Consider the following 13,309-nt stretch of genomic DNA (forward strand, 5'->3'; position numbering starts at 1 on the left):
TACCGAGGAATACCTGCTGGGTATCTTCTATCGCGGTATAACTCCAGAGACACTCTTTCGACACAGCAAGTAATGGAGATTTCTCAACTAGATCTGTAGAAGATGCTCACGTTTTCATTAAAAATTTCGCAAACAGCATCCGAAATCAAGTAACATTTGGTAATTCTGCACTTCCTGAGAAGAAAGAAGAAATTTCAGAAGTTATGAAGTGTCTCCATCACATAATGAGTCATCTTGGATTGCAACAACCAAACAAGGTAAACAATACGTGTAACTTTGACAGTTGGGACAACCCAATGGATTCTTATGATCAAGGGTTGCGAGAGATAGTTGTTTAGTGCTGCGAAAGTAGGCTTTTCATACTTCTGTGTCTCGAGTTCTAGAACATACGTAGTTGATTACCTTTATCACTTGTTTAAAATCGACATAGCCTAGTCCATGAACCCCTGCGAATTACCCTTGAGCCCCAACGTTTGTCTTTCATTGCTTACAACCCTAGATTCCATTCTGCTTTTATTCGCTTGTTACCTGCTTTCATTCATAGCCGATTTTTACTTGCTTGCACTTGCTTTCGTTTTTATTTGCTTTTACTTGCTTAGCTTTCTAGTTTAGATTTAGTGACAACCAAAAATCCAAAACCAAAACCAAAACCTGCTTAGTTCTAATCTGATTTAGCGTTGCAGTGAATTCGTACTGAAACAACTAAGTCTCTGTGGATCGATACCCTAAGTACTACAGCGCACATCTGTGCACTTGCAGACATTTAGGAGTTATAAATTTAAAACCTGAAGCTTAGTAAAACGAAAACATCAACCCCGCGTTTACAATCGCAATCAAAAAGCTCTACCAATCAAGGTCCTCAAAAACTGTATCATTTATTCAGATTGTATTGAACCACCATTCTGGTTAACAAACACATTTTATTCTGACTTTATAATTTCCAATTAATAGAATTTACTTTTTTTGAAAAAAAATATTTACATAAAATTTCTTTATGATAGTTACTAATTTTTGTTAAAGTTATCATCGAATTGTGTCATATGTTGAAGCAGCCCAACTCAAGATAATGAAAATTATTAATTTACAGTATACTAATTTATCAAGTATTAATTTACAGTTTTTATACTGTATTTCTAATGATTTGAAATCTAAATATTTTCCAAAATTTTTATAGATCATGTAAAATTTGAATTTTTATTTCTACAAGATTTTGCGCTAGAATTTTGTTCTTTTTGTTTGGAGATTTTAATATTTTATTTCATGGTAATGTTTTTAAAAATTTCTTATTGAAAAAAAAATATATATTAATGACTGAGTTTTATCGATAAAATTGATCATGTTAGTTGCAATCGTTGTTTAACCTCTTGTCAATGTCAATTCTATAGTTATGTTTTATATAGATGTGTATATCTATTATTTTTTTTACAATAGTAGTTATTTTTTGTTTTTAAAAAAATTGAATATTCACATCTAAGTATCATCACATTTTGTTATATGTATGTTCACTTAAATATATTTAATTTAAAATATTTAAGAGTTTAAAATACTTGATTTCCCCCTGATGTGATCCTCCCAAGGATCGGCACTCAGAAGCTTGGTAGGAGATAGATCATAGACAGAAGTTTGCGGAAGACATGAATAGATCAGGTTGTTGTTCATAGTTATTTCAATCACAATGGATAGAAGAGAAATAAAAAGATGCTGCAGAAGTAGCGATTCACTCTCAAGAGAAAACAATAAGAATAGAGATGATAAAGATGCTGAAAAAGCAGGGAATCACTCTTAAAGAGACAAGAGAATTCGTCCAGAGTTGATCAGAGAAAGATAGAGTTTTCTTTGATAAAAGTTTGATGATCCAATCCAGGATGAGTTCTCATAAGAGATTACAAGCTTATTTAAAAGAGAAAAAATGAGTAAAACCTAGTCAAACTCGAAAATTACAAGGAAATAAATGCAAAGTTTGAGTAACCCTTCAAGTCTCCTTCTCCTAGCCTTTTGAACTTCCCTTGGACGAAGTTTGTCTTGGGCTTAATTCCTTGAATCCACAATTGGGCTTTGAGAGAAGTAGAGACCATTGCCTTCTTAAAAACATTCCTTTGGAAAACCCATTGAGACAAAACCAAAGGTAAGGAAAAAAGATTAAAACTGGGCCACTTACCCAATTGTTGATCTACTTGAGCCTGAATGAAAACCAGTGTGGTTTGTCATCCATCTTCTCCAACCTGGCTCAAGCGATCTTTTTTGTTCCATAGATGAATAGGTATCTCGCAAATGCCTTCTTTGAGCTTATTAGCCTTAGCTCCTTTGTTTAAAGCCAAATCTCCCTCGGCTACCAGCTGATCCTTAACTCCATGCTCTGATTCAAGCTCTCCTTTCTTGATGCTGCTCAGTATCGCGTCATCCTCTCCCAGTTGAAAAGGATTTGTCCTCAAATAAGGACCATCTATTAAGAACAAAATAAAGTTAAAACCATTAGAACTTGAATTTGGATTATGCTTACCTTGCAAGTATGTTTCAGCAGTGATCTGTGTTGGAGTTTGAGATGTTATGTGCTTCCTAGCATCTTTAAAGTCAGAGTATTCAAGTTCCACACGTCCTCCAGCCCTCATCCCTTTTCCTTGTCTATTTTGAGCTCTTTTGGATACGGTTTCTTGTTTTTGAGTCAGTCAAATACCTGTATGATCAAACAACAAAGGAACACAACCATTATCCCCAGAAATCATGTTTGGACGAGAGAACTTACCCTTTTCCGTGGTGGTTTGATCATTTAGAGACTTCTTTTACTTAAAGCTCTTTTTGGTGAAAATAAGGCCCTCGGATGGATCTTTCAAAGGAAAGATGCAATCGATTTGTCCAAACTGGATTCTGTTCCAACTATTATCTTTTAAAGGTTCAGTTGGCCTAAGAAAATCAGTCTCCCAAGAGCATTTTGTTTTAAATCACTAAGTTTGACTTTTCATAACCTTTAGTGGGATAGGGGATCATCAAGAGAGACCGAGGTAGCTCCCTCTTTGATTGCATTGACCAGATAGGGCTTCAGCCTTTGCTTATTCACCACAAAACCATTACCATCTTTTCCTTCAAGAACAACAGCCCCATAGCTTCTCACCTCTAAAATCTTGAAAGGGCCAGACCACCTTGACTTTAACTTGCCAGGGAACAGCTTGAGCCTTGAGTTAAACAGCATCACAAGATCCCCTTGCTTGAATTCTCACTTCATAATCTTCTGATCATGCAAAGTCTTGGTCCTCTCCTTGTAGATCTTTGAGGGTGATATGGACTTGCTATCTTATGCTTGATTACATACTTTTTGAGAAGTCCCTCCACGGTTTTGTTCACAAAGTGGCCTCCACCATCACTTATAAAAACTCTAGGCACTCCAAACCTTAGAAAAATGATGGTTTTGAACAACTTTACCACCACCTTAGAGTAATTTGTTGAACTTGCTATAGCTTCCACCCGTTTGGATACATAGTCCACTGCAACTAGTATGTATTGATTGCCATGAGAAAAAATGAAGGATCCCATGAAATCAATGACCCAACAGTCAAACACTTTCACCTCTAGGATCCGATTTTGTGCTATCTCATGCCTTTTAGAGATGTTTCCTGCCCTTTGACAAACATCACACCTCACAACTACTACTTGAGCATCCTTAAACATGGATAACCACCAGAAATCTGACTGTAGTGCCTTAGCCACTGTATTAAAAGCTGCATGATGACCTCCATAACCTGACCCAACATTCTAGCAAAAATCCCTGAACTTATTCCTCAGTTAAGCATCTTTCATAGAGGTGATCTTTGTTGAGGACATAAAGATATGGCTCATCCCAATAATACCTCTTGATATCTTTGAAAAACTTCTTCCTCTGATAGCTGTTCAATTCAGCTGGCTCCACTCCACATGAGAGGTAGTTCACTATGTTTGCAAACCATGGCAACCCTCTTTCATTGATGTACTTGGCCTCTTCTAGCTCATTGTAAGCTCCCACCATCATGAGCTGCTCTTCAGGTAAAGAATCATTAAGAGGGACATCAGCATCCACTCTTAGCCTTGATAAGTGGTCAGCCACTCCATTTTCTATTCCTTTATTCTCCTTGATCTCCATATCAAATTTCTGGAGAAGCAATACCCATCTCAGCAGCCTTGGTTTTGCATCCTTCTTTGTCATCAGGTACCTCAAAGCTGCATGATCAGTGTAGACCACCAATTTAGACCCCACCGGATAGGACCTAAACTTGTCAGAAGCAAAGACAATAGCCAACATCTGCTTCTCTGTTGTGGCATACTTCTCCTGAGATGTATCCAATATCCTACTTACATAGTAGATGATATGAAGCTTCTTGTCTTTCTTTTGTCCCAACACAGCACCAACAGAAAAATCTGATGCATTAATCATCACTTTAAATGGGAAGCTCCATTCTGGTGCTCGAACAATTGGTGCACCTGTAAGAGCTTTCTTGATCTTTTCAAAGGCTTCCTCACATTCTTGATCAAAGAGGAACTCAACTACTTTGCATAGAAGCCTTGTCAATGGTCTTGCTATCTTTGAGAAGTCCTTAATGAACCTCCTGTAGAATCTAGCATGTCCCAAAAAGCTTCTGATTCCTTTCACTGAATTTGGAGCCTCCAAGTTAACCATCACCTCCACTTTTGCCTTATCAACCTCAATCCCTGCTTCAGGCACCTTATGCCCCAACACAATGCATTCTTGTACCATAAAATGGCACTTCTCCTAGTTTAGGACCAAGCTTGCCTCCTCAGATCTCCTTAGCACCTGAGACAGATTAGACAAACAAGAAGAGAAAGAGGGTCCATAGACACTGAAGTCATCCATGAACACCTCTATTTCTCCTCTATCAGGTTAGATAAAGTAGACATCATACACCTTTGAAAGGTGGCTGGTGCATTACACAAGCCAAAAGGCATTCTTCTGTAAGCAAAGGTGCCAGAAGGGCAGGTGAATGTTGTTTTCTATTGGTCTTTAGGGTCTATTAGAATTTGGAAAAACCCTGAGTATCCATTTAGAAAGCAGTAATAAGGATGATTGGCAAGCCTTTCAAGCATTTGATCTATGCAAGGGAGTGGAATGGTCTTTTCTTGATGCAGCATTTAACTTTCTATAATCAATGAACATTCTATGCCCTTTCACAGTTCTGGTGGGTATGAGCTCATCTTTATCATTCTTTACCACTGTCATTCCAACTTTTTTAGGCACCAAATGGACAGGGGAAATTCACCTTGAGTTAGAGATAAAATATATTATCCCTGCCTCAGGTAGTTTCAAAATCTCTTTCTTAACCACCTCCTTAAGGTTTGGGTTAAGTCTCCTTTGGTGATCAATTGAAGACTTAGAATCTTCCTCTAAATGGATTCTGTGGGTGCACAAGCTAGCAGAGATCCCTCTAATGTCATCAAGGGAATACCCTATGGCTTTTCTATGCTTCCTAAGCTCATGCAACAAGGCCTTATCTTCATGCTCTAACAACCTATCATTGATTATAACATGATATGATGCATTGTGTCCAAGAAAAGCACACCTTAGCCCTATTAGGAGTGGCTTGAGTTCAACAGATGAAGCTTTGTGTTCTTCCCAGTCCTCCATGAAGCTCTCTTGATCAGCCTGAGCTTCATTGCTGTTGATGTCCTCAGCCGGCCTTGTCTCTTCCTCAGCTGTCAAACCCATGGCCATGCACTCTTGAACCGCTCCCTGACTTGTTCTGAACCCACTGATACTTTGAACCACTTGGCCGCTTGTTTCCAGCTCTAAAAACCGAGTTTCTGATCCTGCCACCTTGTGCTGGTCCAATACCATCTTGTAGGCTTCACTCTCCTCAGCTAAGAAACCATGTTCACCTAGTTTGTTTGTTAAGGTGATCTGAAGAGGATCTTCTAATGTCAGCTATTACAACAATTCCTCAGCCAACTCATCCATTGTTTCAATATAGAAGATCTGTCCTTGTATAGTTGGCTTCTTCATCATCTCCTTCGTGTCAAATTTCAGAGTTTCTGATCCAAGGTGCAACTCAATCATGCCTCCTCTCACATCAATTATGGCTCCTACTGTAGCAAGAAATGGTCTCCCCAAAATGAAAGGATCTACAGGCTCTTCATCCATCTCCAAGACAATGAAGTCAGTTGGGACTTCAAAGTTTCCAATTTTAACAGGTAGATCTTAAGGAGTCCAATGGGGAGCCTAACTGATCTATCAGCAAGTACTAGAGATATCCTTGCAGCCTTGTAGACTGTGAACCCCAACTTCTTTGCTACTGAGAAAGGCATTAAGCTTACTGATGTTCCAAGGTCACATAAGCAACTTGCAAACTTAAGAGGACCAATAGTGCAAGGAAATGTGATACTCCCTGGAGCAGATAACTTCCTAGGGATTGTCCTTCTCTGAATTATTGCACTGCATTCATGGCTTAAGACCACCATTCCCTGTAGTTCTCTTGACTTGTTCAAAAGAGCATCCTTTAAGAACTTTCCAAGTTGAGGGACCATGAGTAAGGCTTCTATAATGGGCATTGTGAACTGAGTCTTCTCTAATTGCTTATCAAAAACAGCTCTAGCCTTCTCTAAGAGCTGCTTTTGAACCTTTCTGAAATGAAAGTTTGAGCAGATAAGGTGGTGGTGGCACATATGGTTTCTCAGGCACCATATCCTTTGCCACACCTTTGCCCTTTTCATTCTTTACACATTCATCATCTAGTTTACTCCCTTGAGGCACCTCCCCACCAAGTTGCTCATTGTCCTCAATGAGCACATGTCTTTGTTCTCTTTCAGGTACTCCTTGCCACTTTGATATGTTCAAAATTTGCATCATTTAGGTTGTATATTTAATTCCAAATCATATCTTATTTCATGCATTTTAGACCTTTAGGTGTTGTTTTAGGGCTCAGGGGTTGCATTAGGTCCCAATGAGTCTTTGCATGGTTTGGAGTATTTATCAGGTGTATTTGAAAAGGTGAAAACAGGAAAAGAAATGGTGATCAGAGCTTTAAAAATGGTGAAAACAGCCTTTTGGAGGTTCTCGGCGCTGGCCTGTACTGCAGGAAGCTTTTTCTCGGCGATTTTCATGTACCGCAGGTGGATTTCTTGGGTAAAACACGTACCGACCGTTCAAGTTTCTCAGCCAAAATTCCCTGGTGCAGATACATATCCGGAATCGCGTTATCGGAATATCTTGCCGGCCGATTCAGCCTCTGGGGTCTTCAGCAAAGATCAAGATAATTGAGTCTAGATCTCAGGACAGTTAGAATTGAGGAGCTCGGAGCAGCGAGCTGAAAGATACGGCCACCAGAAGACAGACCTCTCTGGAGTCCATTCCGGAGCAATCCGATACATCTGGAAAGATCGCCTGTCCGGGGAGTTTTAACGTCCGATTCAGATTTGATATGTTCATAATTTGCATCATTTAGGTTGTATATTTCATTCCAAATCATATCTTATTTCATGCATTTTAGGTCCTTAGGGTTTGTTTTAGGACTTAGGAGTTGCATTAGGTCCCAATGAGTCTTTGCATGTTTGGAGTGTGTATCAGGTGTATTTGGAGCTATTTGGAGTTGAAAAGGTGAATCCAGGAAGAGAAATGGGGATCAGGGCTTGAAAGATGGTGAAAATGGGTTTTTGGAGGTTCTCGGCCATTCTCACGTACCGCAGGAAGGTTTTTCTCGGCAATTTGCATGTACCGCGGGTGGATTAAGTTTCTCGACAAAACGCGTACCGGCTGGTTAAGTTTCTCGACAAAAATTCCCGGATGCAGACACATTTCCGAAATCGCGTGTCCGGGGAACCTTCCGGTCCGATTCAGCTGTCGTGTGCTTCATCAAAGTTGGAGAAGATTGGATCATGGTTCCAGAGCAAGTGGAATCATAGGATTTGGAGGCGTGAGCAGATAGTTAAGCTCGTCGGAATAAACTCCTGTCTCGTTGCCGTTTTGGACCGATCTGATGAGCTCTGAAGAATGCAAAGGACGATGCACTTCCAGACCGATTCAGTTTACAGGGCCTTCATCAGAATCCGAGATATTTGAGTCCTATTTCCAGAACGTTTAAGATCATTCAATTCGGAGCTATGAGAAAGAAGATAACGTTTTCAAAACGGACACACGTCTAGAAGCCTCTTTCTGATCGTGTCAATGCACTGCGAAGAAGAGCCCTCCAGGAAACCTTTCACTTCCCAAGCGCCGAATGTTCCATAACAAAAGTTGAAGATATATGAGTCTTCTGTCCACTGAAACTGGAATCACACAATTCGGACCATTATCCTGGAAGTTACGCTTCCCTGAATTCGAAGTGATCCAAGGAGCCATGAATGCTGCGAGATAGTCTTGCGACTTGGTTAACTCGCAACACCTGAAGATGAATGCCTGGAAGTTGAGCTGCGAGTTGAGAAGTGCGGGTAAGCTATCACTGGATAAGGTCTGAGGCTTCCGAGCAAGAAAAATGCTATGTCCACAACTGTGCGACTTAGGCATGCGAGTTGGCCGCGTTTGGAACTACGCCGCACGAAGACTCGCAATCTACACCGACTTGAGCCTGCGACCTGGGAGTAATGGAGACCAAGCCACACACATCCCTGAAGGTCCCTGCTACATGGTCGTGCGAGTTAAGGATCAGAGAAGACTTAGCCGCACAAAGACTCGCAATTCACATCTAGATGGGCATGCCGCTGAGCTTACATGGTTTTATCTCGTTCAAGCTCTTCTCCTTGGTTGTGCGACTTGGGCATGACCAAGTCGCACACTTACCTTCCCCAGATTTTGCCTTTATCATGCGAGTTGAAGAAGGAAAAGATTAAGCCGCACAAAGACTCGCAAAACATAAGGCTCACAAGACCGTTTCTTCACCTGTGCGACTTGGGCATGCGACCTGGGAGACTCTTGACCAACTCGCACATTCGTCACCTTATCCACTAAAGCCGGGTCAGGACCCGGTTTGTTCCGGGCTGACCCGGTTCGTTTTTAGAGACATATAAATAGTTTTTAGGGTTTTTTCCCAAAAACTTAAGCTTTATTCCCTTTGTCTCTTGCTTCTTTTGTGAAAGAACTCCACTTAAGAAGAGAAATATTGATTTTTGAGTGTTTAATCAGGAGAGTTTGAGAGATCTTTGTGTTTAAAGCTGTTTTCTTCTTAATCTATCATCCCCATCTCCATTTCTCATCACTAATCATGCCAATCTTCTCAACTTGCAAAGGTTTAAGAGAGATTAGTATGATTAGTGAGTAGTCACCTTAATGAGGTTCTAGATGTGTAGGTTAGGGTGCTAAAGTGTTAGATTAGGAGTGCTTAGGGCTAGATTCATTGATTCATCTCTCTAAACTGCTGGTCTCTATGCTAGATCCTTGCACATCACTTGAGATCTAGATTCTGGGAATTTCATGCACCAAAAGTGTTAGATGAAATTCCTGAAAGAGCTGTATTAGAGGGTTTAAGCATTTGCTGCATGATGATGTATTGTAATTTGCTTGAATGATCTTCTAGAACTGTTTATTAATGCTCACTGATTCATATTTCACAAATGATGATTTGGTTTAAAAATGGATTAGTGTAGAGGTTAATGCCTTCATGAGAGGATTAATCTAGATTAGAGTTCTTAATCATTTGAATCATGTCTCATCATTGTCATTAGCATTCCTAATTTAGCACCAAAGCACCCTAGCCAACTATCATGTCTAGAATCTCATGCCTCCTTCATATCATATTCATATCACTTGTCATTGTTTAGTTCTTCTTTAGTCATTAATCCTGTTTTAAGTTTGTAGATGTCATAATCAACCAAAACCACTCTTGCTTGCTTGAATTGAGAAACTGATCACATAGGTGAATGTCTATCACCACATTCTTGGATTGATAACCTCTTTGTGCTACATTGACAAGGGGATTGATAGCCCTGAGACCTCCAAAGTCTTGTCTATCAAGATTACAGGGTCGTCAGCAAAGTTGGAGATGATCGGGTCACGGATCCAGAGCACGTGGAATCATTGTATTTGGGGTCGTAAGCTCACCGGAAGAAACACCTGTCTTGCAACGGATTCAAGACCGATCCGATGAGTCACAATGATCGCGTGAGACGATGCCTTTCCAGTCTGATTCAGTTGCTGAGGACTTTATCACGATTCGAGATATTTAAGTGCTCTTTCCAGAAAATATGAGATCATCCAGTGTGGAGCTATGAGCTGAAAGATACAGTCTCCGGAGTGAATGCTGGTCCAAGAGCTTCTTGTTGATCGTTTCGATGCACTGCAGAGATGAGCCGCCTGGGGAATTTTCCACTCCCCGAGCACCAAAGGTCTCTTCAGCAAAGTTTGAGCTTGACAAGTCATCTTTCTTGTGAACTTTTTTGATGTTATTTGGAGTTGCGAGCTGTGAGTTTCGGAAGGCGGGGGACAGCCATGTCGATCAGGCGTCTAAGAGTTGAAATTATGCTAAGTGTCACACTCTGACATGGTGAGAACGCCATGGTCAGAGGTTAGTCGTGGCATGATATGACATCTCTCGGGATTTGACACGCTTACAGTGCCACTGCCATACACTTAGCTGTGGCAACATCAGAAGCTTGCTAAGAAGACAAAGGCGCATGACACGGTGAGAATGCCATGGTCTACACTTGACCGTGGCAAGATGCTGCTTCAGAATGCCAAACTTTGGCGAATGATGCAGGCAAGAGACATGACCTACACCTTACCGCGGCAAAGGCTTAAAGGGCTTGACACGACCAAGATGCCACGAACCAATCATGAGGCCGTGGCAATCACCGAATGTTCCACTCCTTTGCCACGCTTAAAAGACACAGGCAAGGCAAGACCGCGGCAATCAAAGATGATCATTGTCGAAACCCAGAAAGAACATGACACGGCTGTGCGTCACGGTCCAAATCAAGCCGAGCCAGCCTTATTCTTCAAGAACATCCGTTTGATCTTTGACACGGTCACATTGCCACGGTCTGGCCAAGAATCATCTGACCGTGGCAAACCTCATCTTTACCCATCAAGGTCGGGTCAGGACCTGGTTTGTTTCGGGCTGACTTAATTTGTTTAAGGAACTATAAATACCTTTTTAGGGTTTTACCCTAAGGACTAAGCTTTATTCTCCCTAATTGCTTTGCCTCTTTTGTGTAAGACTCCTTTTTGAAGAGAAATATGCGCCGTTGCCAAATTGTTGATTGTTTAGCATTAGGCTTTGATCTGTTCTTGAGATCAAGTTTTTCCTTTTTGTTTACCGATTACTTTGCAAGTTCTGTCTTTGTTTTCAGGTGTATGAACACCAGATCAAGGTAAAGAAGTTGTGGTCGACAATGAGCACCAGGCTGAAGAGGAGCAACAGATCAGCATGTTAATGGAGCTCAAAGGAATCAGGCTCAAGCTGAGAGAAATGAGCAACAAGCCTATGTCAATATCAACATGGCACAAAGGAATGAGAGGCAGGCTCAGCAGAATCAGCAGCAGGCTAATAGAAATGAGCAACAAGCTCAATTCATTCCTCAGCATCAAGCTCAAAGGAGACAAAGATCCTCCACGAGTGTTTGTTGGGGAAAATGATAGAGCCAATGCACACCAACATAGAGCAGGAATCCAAGCACCACCAGTCCAGAAAAACAATTTTGAGGTGAAGGCTTCCTTGCTCGACATGGTTCAAAACTCCAAATGTCATGGCTTGCCAATGGAGGATCCTTTGGAGCACCTGGACCAGTTTGACAGAGTTTGTGACCTCACCAAAATCTATGGGGTCTCTGAAGATAGCTTCAAGCTTAGGCTTTTCCCCTTAAGCCTAGGAGACAAGGAAAACCAATGGGAGAAGAACCTGCCTAGAGGTTCCATACAGACTTGGGAGCAATGCAAGCTTGCCTTTTTATCCAAGTTCTTCTCTACTTCTAGGACAGCTAAGTTGAGAGACCAGATCTCAAGCTTCAAGCAACATAACAATGAAAGCTTTGCGGAAGCTTGGGAGAGGTTTAGAAGCTACACCAATCAGTGTCCACACCATGGTTTTTCTGATGCTTCCCTACTTTCTACACTGTATAGAGGAGCATTACCACATATAAGAAACCAATTAGACACAGCCTCCAATGGTAATTTCTTGGCAAAAGAGATTACATCTGCTATGGAACTTGTGGAGAATTTGGCCATGTGTAATGATACATATGGTGAGGATTATGACAGGACAAACATATAAGAGGGTTCAAGCTCAGATCCAAGGCTTACTAGAGAAATTAAAGAGCTTAGGAGTGAACTAGAAAAGCTGAAATTGGTGTCTCCAAAACCAATTCACTGTGTTGCTGAGTTTAATGATTCTCCATGCTTTGAGAACATCAATGAAGATGGCCTCACAGAGGAGGAGATCAACTATATTGGGAATCAACAGAGGTTTCAGAGGTTCAACAACTATGGAACCAACCAGAATCTCTCATATTGCAACCCAAATGTCGCAAATCCTCAGGATCAGGTGTACCCTCCTCAGCAAAACCAACAAGGCTATGCTCCTAAGCCTCAGTTTCAGAGTTCTTTCCAACCTAAACCACAGTTCAGCCAGCCTCAACAGGAATATGGTCAGCCACAGCACCAGATTCAGGGTACAAACTTCAGTTCTCAACAGCAACAGCTCAAGGCGCCTCGGGGTTTCAGTCAGCAGCCAATGGGTCAGCACCAGTTCAGTCATCAGCCGCCAGTTCAGAGTCAACAGATGGGGCCAGATATGTGTGGTATACTACAGCAGTTGCTTCAGGGTCAACAAATGTTTGCAAGTCAGTATGCATCTATGCAGCATGACATCAAGGAGCTGAAACAGAATCAAGCATCTACTTCAAGAAGCCAAGGTGGCTTACCTGGTAAGCCTGAACAAACCCAAAGGAGTATGCTAAAACAATTACATTAAGAAGTGGCAAAGAGCTACCAGGTATAGAGCACAACAATATGATCATTGAGGAAAATGATCAAATTGGTGGGGAGGCAGCCCCAAGGGATAATAAAGAAGCTGACAGATCAAAAAAAGGAAAGGACAAAGAGGTGGAAAAGCCATCAGAACCAGAAAAGCCTTATGTTCCACCACCTCCCTATCAACCTAAGCTCCCATATCCAGGAAGATTCAAGAAGCAGATAAAGAAAGGGCACTCTTTGAGAAGACTCTTAATGAGACACCACTTACAATGCCTCTCATTGAAGCATTTCTGATGATGCCTAAGCTTGGAAAGTTTCTGAAAGATGCCATCTTAAACAAAACCAAAGAGCTACGGGGTATGGTGGTGCTTAGCCATGACTGTAGTGCCATCATTCAGAGAAGTTCAGTCCCAAGGAAGCTGTCTGATCCAT

At 41.3% G+C, this 13,309-nt stretch overlaps 1 non-coding gene across 1 annotated transcript; it reads right to left on the reverse strand.

Moving 5' to 3' along the window:
- Nucleotides 1-11,885: 11,885 nt before the first annotated feature.
- Nucleotides 11,886-11,992, reverse strand: LOC112089522. Its single transcript, XR_002901160.1, has one exon. It is a non-coding gene; the product is annotated as a small nucleolar RNA R71 (small nucleolar RNA).
- Between the last annotated feature and the right edge of the window lie 1,317 nt (nt 11,993-13,309).

The sequence above is a fragment of the Eutrema salsugineum genome, unplaced genomic scaffold, assembly GCF_000478725.1.
Source record: "Eutrema salsugineum unplaced genomic scaffold, Eutsalg1_0 scaffold_12, whole genome shotgun sequence".
NCBI lineage: Eukaryota > Viridiplantae > Streptophyta > Magnoliopsida > Brassicales > Brassicaceae > Eutrema > Eutrema salsugineum.